Source organism: Saccostrea echinata, unplaced genomic scaffold, assembly GCF_033153115.1.
Source record: "Saccostrea echinata isolate AGI-Se365-2 ecotype Australia unplaced genomic scaffold, CSIRO_AGI_Sech_v1 ptg000008l, whole genome shotgun sequence".
Taxonomy (NCBI): domain Eukaryota; kingdom Metazoa; phylum Mollusca; class Bivalvia; order Ostreida; family Ostreidae; genus Saccostrea; species Saccostrea echinata.
Window position 1 is genome coordinate 10,371,313 of NW_026889757.1, and position 15,226 is coordinate 10,386,538.

General features: G+C 32.6%; 1 pseudogene; it reads right to left on the reverse strand.

The window, feature by feature from the left end:
* Positions 1–14,947, reverse strand: LOC133181408 (prominin-1-like; annotated as a pseudogene).
* Positions 14,948–15,226: the final 279 nt, after the last annotated feature.

Below are 15,226 nucleotides of genomic sequence, written 5' to 3' on the forward strand. Positions count from 1 at the left end.
TTACCTGTAATCTTCCTCGTCATCTGAATCGCTACAATTATATTTTATTGATCTTAATGAATTATACAAACTACATTGTATGTGGTACAAGAAAATTGAGTTTTATTTAAAGTTTTGTTTAAAGTTTTAAGTATAACTGCAGTCTGAAAATATTTCAAACACATCCAATAAATGAAGCCTTGGTTTAGTTTTATCATGACCTTAGTTATATGTAAATAATACTCACTCTCCGTATCCTTCACACTCTTTCATTCGCCGGTAGTATTTAGACAGTTTGACGGAAGTTATTATCACCGGAACAAAAAGTATTAATGCCCAGCCAGTACCAAACCAAAATCCATTCTACAGAAAATAAAGGAACAGCTACATATACATAGATTACTATAAACGTACTTTTTTCCACGGGAACTTTATTCCCTGGAATCAAAATTTTTCTATTTAAAGGCAAAGAATTTCAAAGAGCAAAATAAAAAGATTTGGGGAAGTAATAAATAATGAAATATGAAGGTAACGAACAGTAATCAAGCTCAAAAGTCCATTTCGCGTCTCGTTTGATCTGATGATCCGCGCCTGTTAACGAGACGTGAAACAATACAAATCTGGAGCAGAGCAAACACGGACCTCCAAAAACATCAGAGGTGGGATCGGGTGCTATGGAGGAGTAAGCATCCTCTGTCGACCAGTGATAACCCGCCGTGTGCTCTTTGTCATGATAGGGCAAACGGAAAAATCCATAGGCAATAAAGTGAGAAAATAATAGTCTAACAATTTGTATGAAAAACGTTTAATAATTAGGGTCATACCAAGGCATCAACTGTGTAACTACAGAGCATTGTAGTAAAAGACTCGTACATATTCCACAGTGGTAGGCAATTGGCAAGGTCATTAAATATCTGTAATGAAAAAAAAAAGAGGAAAAGCTTTTTTATTTTCACTTATAGCGCTAGGTCTTATACTTCAAGAACAACCACTCTTTGTATCAGGTAGTCTATATACATATGTGCATACAAATAACTATTATTTAACTTTGTTTTAAATATTATAGTTTGTAGATCTGACGTTATTTTCTTATAGTAATACTACTGTTTCGACTTACCAGCCATCGAGTCCTTTCTATGTAGGAATCAATGTAACCTAAAATCAGGTTTTTGTAGGTCAAGGCCACCTGTAAAAGGTCTTTTATTTAGAAACAAGAATTCTGAGAGTATTGCATACGCAATCCTAGTCCTCTAATCTGGTTCCCCTAAAAATTGTAAAGACCATAATTCTGTCCAAAAGTATCGAATATTCATTTGGAACGGAATGCAACCTTGTCAAGGTCTGTCAAGGTACACTTACAGACAGTCAAGGAGGAAACCTAGTGTCCCCAGTGAGGGGGAGCTAATAAAAGCTCCCTTGAAATACCTTAAAATAAGATTTAAAAAGATCCAATGCAGTAAAAGAACCATGGTCTTAACGCCTTTTGCTCCAACTGACAACGAAACATTTTCATGAAGAGAAATAATTTAAGAATATATACATCCTTAATACTAGTACTGTAATTTGATTTACCTTAGGTAAGACTCCCTTTTAAAGAAGTAACAATGTAAATTTAGTAAATACTATGTTGACCGGCCTGCTTCTTCATTCATTATATTCCTAAGAAAATATGAAAATCGTGATAAATGCATTCAATAAAATTCTTACGTCAGTTAGGACTGCTGTGGCGTTAGTTTGAATCTGGTTATCTGCTGTTTGCGCTGTACTTATGACGTTATCTATTTTACTCTGAAAGATAATAGAAATTTGTCCATAGTTTGCATTTTCAGTAGGATGTAACGTTAGGTCCAGTAGCCTAGTGTCAACTAATACGTTACATTTTAAAAACAGCTTTGAAATTGTCGCACATTTCACAAACTTAAAGCGTTATCTGAGATAAATAGGTTAGGAAAACGTCATCTATTTGTTTGTCGGCAAAATCCTACTTAACATTTATTACTCACGACAGGTTTAATCACCAAATTCTAGGAAGCATCATTTTTAAAATTGACCATTTCAACTTAAATTTTCAAACGACTTTTAGTATACTATTAATTGAAGAAAAATTGAAAATGATTAATCCTAGTTCAAGAAGCAATAAATCTCTTTTTCAAAATAAGAACAATTTTGATGGTACAAAAGAAAAGATAAATAGAAAGCGGTACCACTGAATTTCTTACTCAATCCTTATCGGAATATGAGTTATCTTTAACAACAAGTCAAATAATTTTGTAAAACAAAACTATGTACAATATCATAAAATGATTGTTAACATTTCTAAAAAAAATCTTACCCCAGAAATGTTTTTGTACAAGTCCTTTATGCAATCTTTCAGTTTACTGAATATAGCTTGAGCGTCTTTTTTATACTCAATACATTACTCAAAAATGGACTTACTGTTACACCACCAATAGATCCTTCTAGTTGACCCATGGATGTTTGTAGAGTCGTCTAGAATAATTATGAAATACATGTGAACCTTTAAAATTCAAATGCTTAGCATGAAATTTGAAATTGATATATTAACATCGACTAAGTTTGAAATTTACAACGACTACGATTTTGCAATCAAAACGACGCAATTTTACAGATATTTCATCACACATTGTAAATTTGAATAAATATGTCAAAGATGGGCCTGTCTCACCTTTGCAGTTTCAACAGCGGGAAGGTGTGTGTCTCGAATGGTTTTTGTGTCATCGATATGCTGTATCCAATTGTTCTGAAGTAGTTTATATTGTATTCAGTTTGTATGCAGTCTTCATATGGATAATGAATAAAAAAGAAAGACGACATGAAATAAAACGAGTATGTTATGACACAATGTCTTACTCGACTTGTTCCGGTACATTGGTCTCTAATGGCCTCCATTGCAGAGATCATTGAATTCAGATCAATCGTCAAAATATTTTGTGAAAGCTAAAAAAAATATTGCCAGTATTACTATTAAGAAGCATAATTTTCAAAAACTTCTCTTGAAAAATAAAATGAATAAATGAAATCCTTTTTTTCAAAAGGTGGCCCTAATAGTAATTTCTTTTGACATTCTGACAATTAGCGAAAAGGGAATAAGCTAGATGTGTAGGTATAAATGGGCTCCTGCATTTCAAGTAGACAAATTCATTTGTTTTAACACATTAAATAATATTTACTTTTACTGTTTAAGGTATATCGTATTTTGAAAACTATTGATTTGGTTAATGAATTAACAAAAATCGTACCGTCTGATTGATAGAGGTAAAATTGATACTGTCAATTCCGGAATTCTTGAAGTCGTTGAGGCTTTGTTCCATGTCTGGCGTCAGTACCTTGTATGACGACAAGTCAACTGCGCTGCTTATTTGGTTTATTTGATTGTCAATATCACCCATATACTACAAACATAAAGGACATGTATCCTCATTAAAGTTTACATTAAGCCATTTTGCCAACAAAACAATAAGCATTGTTTATCTTTAAAAACAAAAATATAATTGATCATTGCTTTACCTAGTTGCAATATTTCTTTTTACAATGTATTTTTGTATACATAGAAAATAAGCTCTCTGAGAGGACCATTAATTATTTTGCAGACCAGAGAGCTGAAGATTTACAGCCGAGTCTAGCAAATAAATACGCTAAGTTTATAATAATCTGGCCCCAGGATCATGAGACAGACGTAGACTTAAGTCAACATTTTAATCATCTATAAAATGTTTAAAACTTGTTGAATGAAACTCTTAATTTGCATACGACAGCAGATTGATGATGCAAAATTGGAAAGCATTTTCATTTTGGACTGCTTATCTTCCAAATAATTTCAGCGCCATATAAATTTTTTGGCTCAAGCTTAAGATGCTTCATGATCTCGGTTCCTGGACTTTTCTTGTATAATAGAGTACAATTACCTGACTGTAATTTAGGTAGTTGTCGATAGGAATAATTTGGTTCAAGTGCAGAAGCTCAAATGGGGCTTTGTTTAGTCTACAACCACTATAATGAGAAAAAAACATTACAAAATGAATCTAGTTTCCATGATTTTTTTTAACAATTTGAATTTTCCAATATTTTATAGAGTACGGTAATAGAAAAGTAAAATTTGATTATTGACTTGATATATAAAAAAAATGGTTATTAGACTGTTCAAACTCATTCATATGTTACTTAAACACTTTAGATACGAATAACAGAAATATCTCATATGAGGTATTAAATCAAGAAGTCCAATGTAAAAGACTTTGAACAATATAACTCGGTTTTACTGCACAACAAAAATGAAACCTGACAAATCATTGTTCTTTGATATAACACAGCGCACAATTATTGAGATCACTTTGTTTCAAACAAAAAATCACTTATTAAAACCTAATGTCAGTAAATGAATTGGACGATACAGAAAAATACAATTGACAAAGTTGCTAACAAACCATCATAGATAATTGACCTTTCAAAAAAAATTTCTCAGTTTTTCGTAAATAGATGTTTCCATAATTTAAAGCAAAACATTTTAATATTCAGAATAATGTACGAAACCTCTCTCAATGTAACCTGAAGCATTCGAAAAAATGCAGAAAAATCGTGCTCACACTTTTTGAGAAATACGTTCTTTTTCCTGTTTGTGTTCTTCGTGTTTACATTCATATTAAATACTCAAAAATAAACAGACCAGAAATACGGCATTAGATCACAGAAGAGCTGTCGATGTAGTCTCTTCAGCGTGTTCCTTAGAGATTTGTATAAGAGTTTAAAAAATTAAAGATCGTTGGGGTTTTTTTTATTTACTTTAAAAATATGTAGTAAAACGAATAAAATAAAAAAAAAAGATCTCAATAAAAAAAGTGAAGATAACGAACAGTGATCGATCTTATAAATCCTGAAAATAATATAAATAGTGAACAGGGACCCCTAGAAACACCAGAGGAGGCACTGGGTCCTTAGATGTAGATAATGCAACAGGTTGACCGGCTATACAAGCTTTGAACCCTCTGTATTGATCAGGTTAACTTAGTCAAAATTAATTTAAAACCAATAGCTTTACAATTGGATTGAAATATGTCAGTCAAAATAAGACCTATCGTTAGGTTGTTGTATTTGCAAACAAAGTCGCAATGTCGACTACATAGAATTTGCAAAATGCTTACTTTAAACGAGATGTCGACTACATAGAATTTGCAAAATGCTTACTTTAAACGAGATTGTCGAAAGCCCTGTAACATCAATCTATTTGCCTGTCTCGGTTTTAAAATTGATCGTATTCAGAACCTGATATTGCGTATGGAAACAGATAGAATAACATAAAAAATTAAGACTTTTCAACTCTTTATACAACCATTCTCCACGATAAATTAAAGTCCAGGCTTTTTGACATCATTGACAGCTGCTGTTTCAACAAAAATGCAACTCGTAAATTTACTTACCTTCTCATTGGGGCTTTGCAAAATTATTTTTTAAAAACATTCTGATTGTACACACAAGCTTAAGTACTCTGAAGTTGATATTAAAAAGATGCTTGAGTTTCTGGTTGACAATATCTTTGTGGTTTTGGGAGACCAGGTCTTCTAACAATCTGTTGGAATTCCCATTGGTACCAATTGCGCCCCGTTGTTAGCAGACCTATTTTTGTATTCATATGAGGCAAAATATATTCAAAATCTTGTACCTGAGAAAAAGAGATCTCTTGCTGTGGCTTTCAACTCGACATTTAGATATATCGACGACGTATTATCAATTAACAATTACATTTATTTACATTCATATGTCGACACGATATATCCCAGTGAGCTTGAATTAAAGGATACCACAGAGTCCGACACATATTTGGATATTTTACTAGAAAAAGACGTTAATGGTAATTTAACAACAAAGCTTTATGATAAACGTGATGACTTTAACTAGTCGTCAACTTCCCTTACTTATGCAGCAATATATCCTTAACACCTGCATATGGGGTGTATATCTCTCAGTTGATTCTATACGCAAGAGCATGCTCTACGTATGAACAATTTCTAAAACGAAGTAAGTTATTGACAAACAAGTTGATGAAACAAGAATATCAACAGTCTCGTTTAAAGTCATTATTTCGTGAGTTCTATGGTCGATACAATGACCTTGTCAGCAAATACAATCTATCATTAAGTCATATGCTGACTGAAATTTTTTCAAACTGATTGTTAGGCCATGATTCACACATTGAATTGTCGACGAAATTTTCCATTATTTACCGAGCATGACAAGTAGCACACGCCGGGTGTGACCGGTCGGCAGGAGATGCTCACTCCACCATGGCACCTGATCCCACTCCTGATGTTTTTGAAGGTCCGTGTTTGCTCTGCTCCCGATTTGTACTGTTTTAATGGACTTTGAGCTTGAATATTGTTCGTTATCTCCAAATTTCATGAGAGACATAAACACCATACGCAATTGATACTGGCATATTACTTCATTATCTAATAAGGGTAGTTGACGACGATAAAGTTGAAGTCATGACGTTTGTCATAATTTTTTTGTTCATTGGCCATGAGTCAGTAAACCATCAGAATATGAAAAAGATCTGGCAGTCTCTTTGGTGCTTTTTATTCGGAGTTCACAAGGATATATTAAGTCGACATATGAATAGATATAACTATTGTTAATTGATGAAACGCTGTCGATATATGCAAATTCGAAATGAAAGCTAAAGAATTTTCTTCTCTCGTTTTTTAAAATGAATTCTGCTTCAAATGAATCGTCTAAAAGGTCGACTAAACATGGGACACTATTAGTGCCAATCAAATTTCCAACACATCTTTGACGTTTCCTGAGGAATGGTTTATATGGCGTAGAAAAGTCATACAATTTTAGAATACTGATTTTGGAAAAATAATCTGTGAATTTTAATTTTCTAAAGGTTCTTTGGAGTTTTTCAAATCCACGTCTGATTTACACTACTTCTTGTATATGTCATAGCACAGTTTTCTCTTCACAGCATTTAAGGTCAAACAAGACGTTCCTCAATTATATTTAATTTTTCCCAAGAATGTGTGAATGAAATATTGCTACTTTAACAAGTTTCCCCCCCCTCCCCCCCCCCAAATGAGATACGTTACCAGGCATTTGTGCAAGACACCTGAGGATGGCATTTCCTTTATAATTCTATTGGACAGCTGTTGGATATCACTTCAATTGCTGATATCACAATGTTTTGGGGTTTAATATCTTTTAAAACATTTTGAAAACAGTTTAAAAATCACAAAATAATAATTATTATAACTATTTTTTGAAATATTAAATAGGTACAAAAACAGATATTCGAGGAACGTGTCGTCAGACCTTAATATATTTTTTTTGTGAAAAGCAAAGAGAAGGGCTTCTTCGAACATTTACTGGGTCCTGAAATCTATCTTTTGTTGGTAATGATTTTAAAGAAGCTTTGAAAACCAGTAAAGGTACAGCAACTCAGATTCACTATCGGGATAGATGGCCACGGCGTTCGAAGAAAACGAATTTATGCCAAACGAAAGTATGTTAGACCAGATACGGATGCCAAAGCTTCAAGTGACTACTTAGGTACAAGTTAAACATATCGCTCCATTTCATTGGATAGTCTGAGACACAACGGTTACCTCTGTTGCAACCTCACTGCCCACCATCAGTAACCACCGACGCCATACATGTATCAGTGTATAAAGGGTATGTACTCAGCTTGAATTCAGCAAGAATGCCAATTAAAGGTGTTATATTGACACAAAAACAGCTGCTACAGTGTATCTAGTGCACTGGACAGACAGCAAAATAATTTTTTATAGGTGAGAAAAATGAGTGGTGCGTTAGCAATTTTGTCTCATATATGAACAAAAAAATAGCGATCGCTACTTACAGAAAAGTCGCATACAAGCTAATGTTAGCGTTGGGATCGTTCAGAAGCATTTGTCCCAAATTAAAACCAGGAATTCCATTCTGGTCGATGAACTAGAATCAAATGAAAAAGATACAAATTTGCTACTTATTACCGCAAAGCACAATTTGTAGACACTATTTACTTCTTAGATGAAAAAAGTGAAAATAACCCTGGTTAATCTCATAATTCCTGTAAAAAATACGAATCGTAAACAGGGAAAAATTACAGACCCTGGAAATTATAAACTTTTTTGCTTCACATTTACTTATCCTGATTTTAACTGAACTCTATTATTACATGTAATTGTATTTTTTTCTCTTAAAACTTGATTTATTTTCAAACTAAATTTCTAAGACGCAATTTCCTTTATATCTTACATCACGGAAAATGGACATGTCAAAGAATGTTTGACAGATTTTCTCAAAGTTTCCTCCAATCATGAATGCTACTGTAGTCAGCAACATAAGCAAGGCTCCGATGATAAACATAAGAGCAACAGCTCTGAAACACAAAATAAAGATGACTTTTTTTGGTAGTACAATGTCTTTACACTTCATTATACTCGTATCTTTACATACAAAATCCTCGGTGAATTTAGAAAAGTAAAATTTCTAAGGTATTAGTCTTCATTCAAACAATATAAATGCTTGAAATATGTATAATCATATTTTGTACTTGGTTTGATTGATTACAAATGCTAATAATCTATAAATCGAAAAAGGAAAAATTTTAAATAATCTGAAAAGGCAATAGTGCAGAGAATAAAAAAAATAGTTCGTTGAAATACACAAAATGAATGTAGGTATACTGAAGCAAAAATGACTTACAGAATAAGCAAACATCCCCCACAGCTCTCACAACCCCCTCTCTGTGTCGGTTTGACGTCCTTTTTCTTGCAACAGCATCCACACAAGATACCAACGATCAGCAACACAGGAATAAAGGAGAAAATCGCCATCAGACCGTAACCGAAGTACTGCCTGTTTATATGTAATTATCAAATAAGAATATCTCATAAAATTTGTATCTTTTTTTCTTCATTTCTGTGTTTGATTTTCATTTAAATTATGTCAATTTTATGTTAACAAATAAAGATATGAATAACTCTATAAGATTTTTTTCAGTCAGTGACGATTGAGTCTGGGATATCTTTTCTGGAATAATTCAGTGTTAAGTTCTCTGCACGAGTTTAATCAACAGGGGGACATATCTGTTTATGAAAAAGAAGTTATTTACCTATATACGTCATATTCCAATGCAGACTTAAAGAAGTTTCTCATGGAAGTTTTTAACTCTTTTGTGTTGAAAGCCTGAAAGGTTATGCTTTAGATAAGTATTGTTCACATTCTTCTAAAAAGAATACAAGATCTGAGATAATCAGATCTTTTTTTAAATTTTGGGATATGTTATTTTTTGGTTAATTTAATCTTACAGTTTAATGAATCTTAAAAAGGAATTTTTTGTTCATGTACAATATACATCTGCATACATCATTGACTTGAGCCAGGAAACTATCCACCATAGTGTTCAGTGTATCCTTGAAACTGTCCAAGGTCGACTGAAGTGCTGAAATTAGATAGGGAATACGTGTGGTAAGAATTAAAATTTAATATGTCACAATCCAGAGTCCCTACTGTATCTCTGTTTCCAATAGCATATTTTTAATGGCACAACTTCAATTTTTTATGTCAATTGCAAATCTCTCGACTTACATGTTTGTATTGAGGACGTTTCACTATCTATTGTGACTTGCATATTGTCTAAAGAAGTCTTGGCCTGATAAGAAATAGAAATTGTTATTTCATATTTAAGCAGCCTTTTAGATGACAAGAATTGAAACTAGATATATACTAGAATTTTCTAATATCGATACAACATAGATTTAAAATTACAAACCTCTAAGGCTACTTTGGTTAAGTTTTTGGCCACAACATCCTTAATGGCGGTCTGGACCGATGAAAGATCGGGAAGCTAGAAATGGTAATGGTTAAAAAAGCTAATTATTCTACTATTACCAACTCTTTATTGTTTCATTGACAGAACAGTACTGACTTTCTTGTGTCATGGATGTCAACTTCTGCCTCCAGTGCGCATGACATTGCGCATCATGTGACGAAATTTGAATACTTATACGACCAGTGCGAAAAAGAACGATTAAATATGCCCTTTTTCATATTTTTAGTGATATACCTTAAATTTTTGACCAAATTCTTTATTTCTGACAAAGTGGTCAAGACCAAGGAACTTCTTATGACCTCCTCCTCCCAAATAAAAAAAGTTTCTTGTCGTTTGAGGTTACCGAAAAGCTTTGATATAAATTACCCTTAGGCCATTCCAAGTTTTTTTCTTTGTTTAGCGTCCACCCTAAATTCGAAAACCTATCTTTCTATCCTAAAAACACACACAAAAAGGAAAATCACAACATTTTAAGCGCAATTCTATTATTATCATCATTTGAGAATTCTCTTCGTATTTCAACTACGTAAAACTACTTGTTTATTGAAACAAAAATATTTTGGTACACCACTTAAAAAAGAGAAATATCGAATCTGAAAGAGCAAATTGCGTTTCAAATATTTATATTTTTTGGATTTTAATTTGTGTTTTTTTTTCAGTTTCATAACCTCAAAACCAATCCGTTCTCGGACGCTAAACATAGAAAAAACTTGGAATTGCCTTACGAAGACCTTTATCACACTCGGTATTTTTCAAAATATAAAAAGTGATTTAACCTACATACATGTATTTATAAAAAAAAAAAAATGCCTTTAATACTTAGCATTTATACCGACATGTACGATAATTAATTGTTCTTACCGCGGAGAAATCTGCGTTCATTGTCATCTGTGACGTATCAAATCCGTCACAGGCAGTTGTTGGGGTACAGTCACTAGCACACGATGTTTTGGTGGAATCAATACCTGACTTGAGAGATGACAGACTAGAAGACAGCGTGTTTGCGGCAGATACCAGCGAATTCTTGTCGGCGATGACCGTATCCAAGTTGTTATCAATCTCATTCAAATCTGTGTCATAGTTAAATAGCTTCATTTGCTTTGAATATGCATAAAAGTCAAACTTTCTAGACTGATCAAACAGCCATTTAATTGTCATATGCAAATACGTGTAAAATGGAGCCTCTTTAATCCGGAAGCTTCATCTTCCGGAAGACATTTTTAGTGAATAATAAATTTTATATGTAACAAGTATGTTTAAGTAATCCGAAAGCTTCATTTGTCCGGTCAATTTGCTCGGGAACACAAAAATTTAATGTCCGGATTTACAATGCGCGACTGTACAACTATTTTATACTCCTTATAAAGTCTTATACTCTATAAATGCAGGTTATGACGAACTGTGTACGACTAAACTCTCAGAATGTAAACCGTATAATTGAAAAATCATATAAATTCCATATGTCTGCATGAAGAGGGATTTTACTCTTGGCATACCCTCACACTGTCCACATTTAAAGAAAATAATTTAAATAGCAATGACTACAGGGAAAAAAGATGAAAAATTTGACAATTTTCGAAATTCACCTAAAAGGAAGTTGAAGAAAAAAAGTACTAGATATTTATAAAGACAAAAATATGAAAAACTTATCTAAAGTCACAGAAAACTCCAAACTATACTTGTACAGTAAAATAAAACATAATCTCAATACGGAAGAATATCTTATGCTTGAAAATACATGTAGTTTCAAGAATTATAGACATTTCGAACAAGTGACCCCTGCCTACTGGTAAAAACTGGCAGACATAAGAAAATACCTCGAAAACAAAGATTATGTACTTCATTACCAGTAATGGTATTGATGACTTTCATTCTTTTTACAATGTAATTTGAATATACAAGCAAGGAATATACTTATGAAATCCATGCTAGATAATTGTTCCTCATTCGATCTCAAATCACCCATAAAGAAACTTAAATGTTTATACTTAGTCCAGCACTTGAAGTTATACCGGCTGTATGCACTTTCATTCTTTTTACAATGTAATTTGAATATACAAGCAAGGAATATACTTATAAAATCCATGCTAGATAATTGTTCCTCATTCGATCTCAAATCACCCATACAGAAACTTTAATGTATATACTTAGTCCAACACTTGAAGTTATACCGGCTGTATGCACGTTCATAAAACAATCATTAGAATTAAGAAATACAAGGTCAACATAGGTATAACATATGAGACGTAAATTACTTAAAACGCCAATTGTATACGTTGTATACGTTCTCTGTTTTTGTTGGGGTTTTTTTATGATGGATTGTATTGCTTGACCCACTTGGGTGTATCATGCTTTAAAGAAATTAAATTGAATTGAGTTATATTATATCGAGTGTCATAAATATCAACCGCCACACAGGTAATATTTACATTTGATTTTTAACAAAGTTAAGAAATTATGAATTTTTTTAATTTTGCATAACTTACTTTTGTCAAGCGCTAAAACAGCATTGATTACAGGATCAATGTCAAGCACAGCAAAAATCTTTGAGGTTAAGACAGCTCCCATACCTGTAAAACCATGCAAGTTTTATTCCATTTCCCCCTTTTTTTTGGTATAAATATTACATATTACCTTTTTTTTTTACATAAAGACGAGGCATGCGCTAAACTGGTCTGTTATTTTAAAACAGACGTGAAAAAAAAATTTGCTATATTTTGCATTCTTTAAATATATCATTAAAATTTTTGATACAATATATAATTTTTATTAAGCAAAATTTACCTGAGATGTCCCTTATTATGGCATTGGCCACAATCGTGTACATATCAATGGCAATATATCGAAATTGCTGAAAATAAATCATGACTACCTGTTAATAAATGAATTATGTCATATGAAGTCAAGGACATGCAGGGTAGTTACAAGCACGTAGTAAACTGGTAAGTATAATGAATATAGTATAATTACATATTTTTACATTGAACCTTTCAAACCAAACTCCAAACATCTATCTAATGGTCAAACTCCAAGTTTCCATCGAATGGCCAAGATGTATATAAAACAAATGTCTACATAGTAAATGTTAACCTATAAGTTTACAGAATTACCGATTGTATGTTTTTGGAGTAAGCATAGATGTCATCTAGATTGTCTGCAATATTGCCGTCAGCATAATCCAGAGCCACGGTAAAACGGCTGTTTGTGGCGTAAACGCAACCGGCAGAAGCTCTGAAGCCAGAAAAAAACACATTAACATGGGACATGCATGCCTCAAACAGCTCATTTGTTTTTTATTATAATATCTCTTTATTAACAACTGTATAGATATAATACCGGAGAAGTATATTACGTCATAAGAATGGCCAATAAAAACACAGCTTGAGCATATCCCATTCTTTTGCAATCTTCATTGTCGTCATATTCCTAAAATACAAGTTGAGCACATTAATTTTTGTTTCCTTTACCATTTTGATTGAAAAAATGACATGTACACTTTCACAGTATGATACACAAAAGGCAGCTATGCACAGGGAAAAAAAATCATGTTTGTGATCATCAAACTGGCTAAAGTACACAGAATAACAACTAGAATTCTCTCTCCCTCTCTCTCTCTCTCTCTCTCTCTCTCTCTCTCTCGTAAATGATAAAACTGCTTCTTAACATTAGTGGAAAGTATATACAGTCAAAAATATTCTATAAATATTTATATTTCAAAATTTTTATACAATTCATAATTAAGCTTTAAAATGAAAGTTACCGCCTTTAAGTCTCCACCGCAGTTACCACAGCAACGACAACAGCAAAAACAGCAGCCACACAGTGGTAAAAATACAACATACAGCAGCCCAATGACCACACAGATTCCAAAGCCCATGGCATAATTTATCAACTGAAATAGGCCAATCAAAATTTGCGATACAATTGGAACTGATTAGGGGGTGATCCGTTAAGGTGAATGCCACGATACGACAACTGTGTATGGAGATTGGTGTTCAAAACTATAAAGATGTAAAGGGGGCATATCTAAAACTCTCAAAACTAAACGATGAAAACTTAAATGTAAACTTGTTCCAGGCTTTCAATTGGATCATGACATAGTACATGTAACAGAATTAAGCTCAGATGTTTACTAGTAAGCTAACATTACCTCCATATACTGTCCGCCAATGTCAAATTCGCCATTCATAATCTTCTTTATCAGATCTGAAAAGATGACAGAATTTTCACTTGTGCTAATCTTAATGATAGTTTGGTACACTAAATTAAATCATTCAAATCTAGTATATTTCTCGCATTAACAAAATTTTACACAAGCTAATAGTCGTGTTCATATATATATATATATATATATATATATATATATATATATATATATATATATATATATATATATATATATATATATATATATATATATATATACTTTTTAAAAAAACATATGATAGATTAATTAATAATAAACTTATAAATGTTATTTATATCAAAGTCATCTTCAACACGAGCCATAGCTGTACGTTTCCATTTGGTAAGATAGGTGAAAAATCCTTCGTTTCAATGATATTGCTGCTTTTCTTAATTCTAATGCAAAATTCCTTTGTCGGGTATACGTAATTACGCTCAGTTTCTGAACGGTCTCGTTACGACGGAAGGGCTGTTTGAGAATATATATGTATTTGAATGTGACTTATCTTAAATTTTCACTTTTTAAATGCGAAAAAAAATGATTCCAAAGCAATTGGTAATATTAACAATACATATTTTTCTTTATATATATAAGACGTCGACGCTGTTAAATTTTTAAAACAACTAACTTGAAGATAAACTGTCATTAACAGTTTGTTTTAGAATTCATGCTGAATGATACTTACCAAAAGGAAACGGTTTTGATTGGATAGTGTCGATGAAACTCCTGGCAAATGCAAACAGGGTTCCCAAACCCCCATCATTATAGCTATTTGTTGTTTTATATTTCGTGCCCGCAGGCACGGACGCCCATAATATTGTGCCATTATCATAAGCTTCATTTCCGAAGTAATCGTTTATAGTGGCGGATCCAACAAAAACAGCGCTGATGGCAAGCAATGTCCCCACCACTATGAATACTCGGATCGCCATTTAGATTGTCACGTAGAACTTCTTTTGATAAATATGTCAGCCATTTCTTTCTTCCTGAGCTCCGATTTGGGTCTTGATCTTTAATCTCTGATTTATATGGCTCAGATTAGTGAATTTAAACACCCAATGTTTCACCGAGAGTCATGAAAAAAATTAAAAACTTAATCATCATTGCATTTAACATAGGTATTTAACCTATATAATCATTCAATCTAGGGCATTCTGTGGTTCAAAAAATAAACATCGTGGGTGGAAAATTTGGTTTCTTCTGCGATGCTC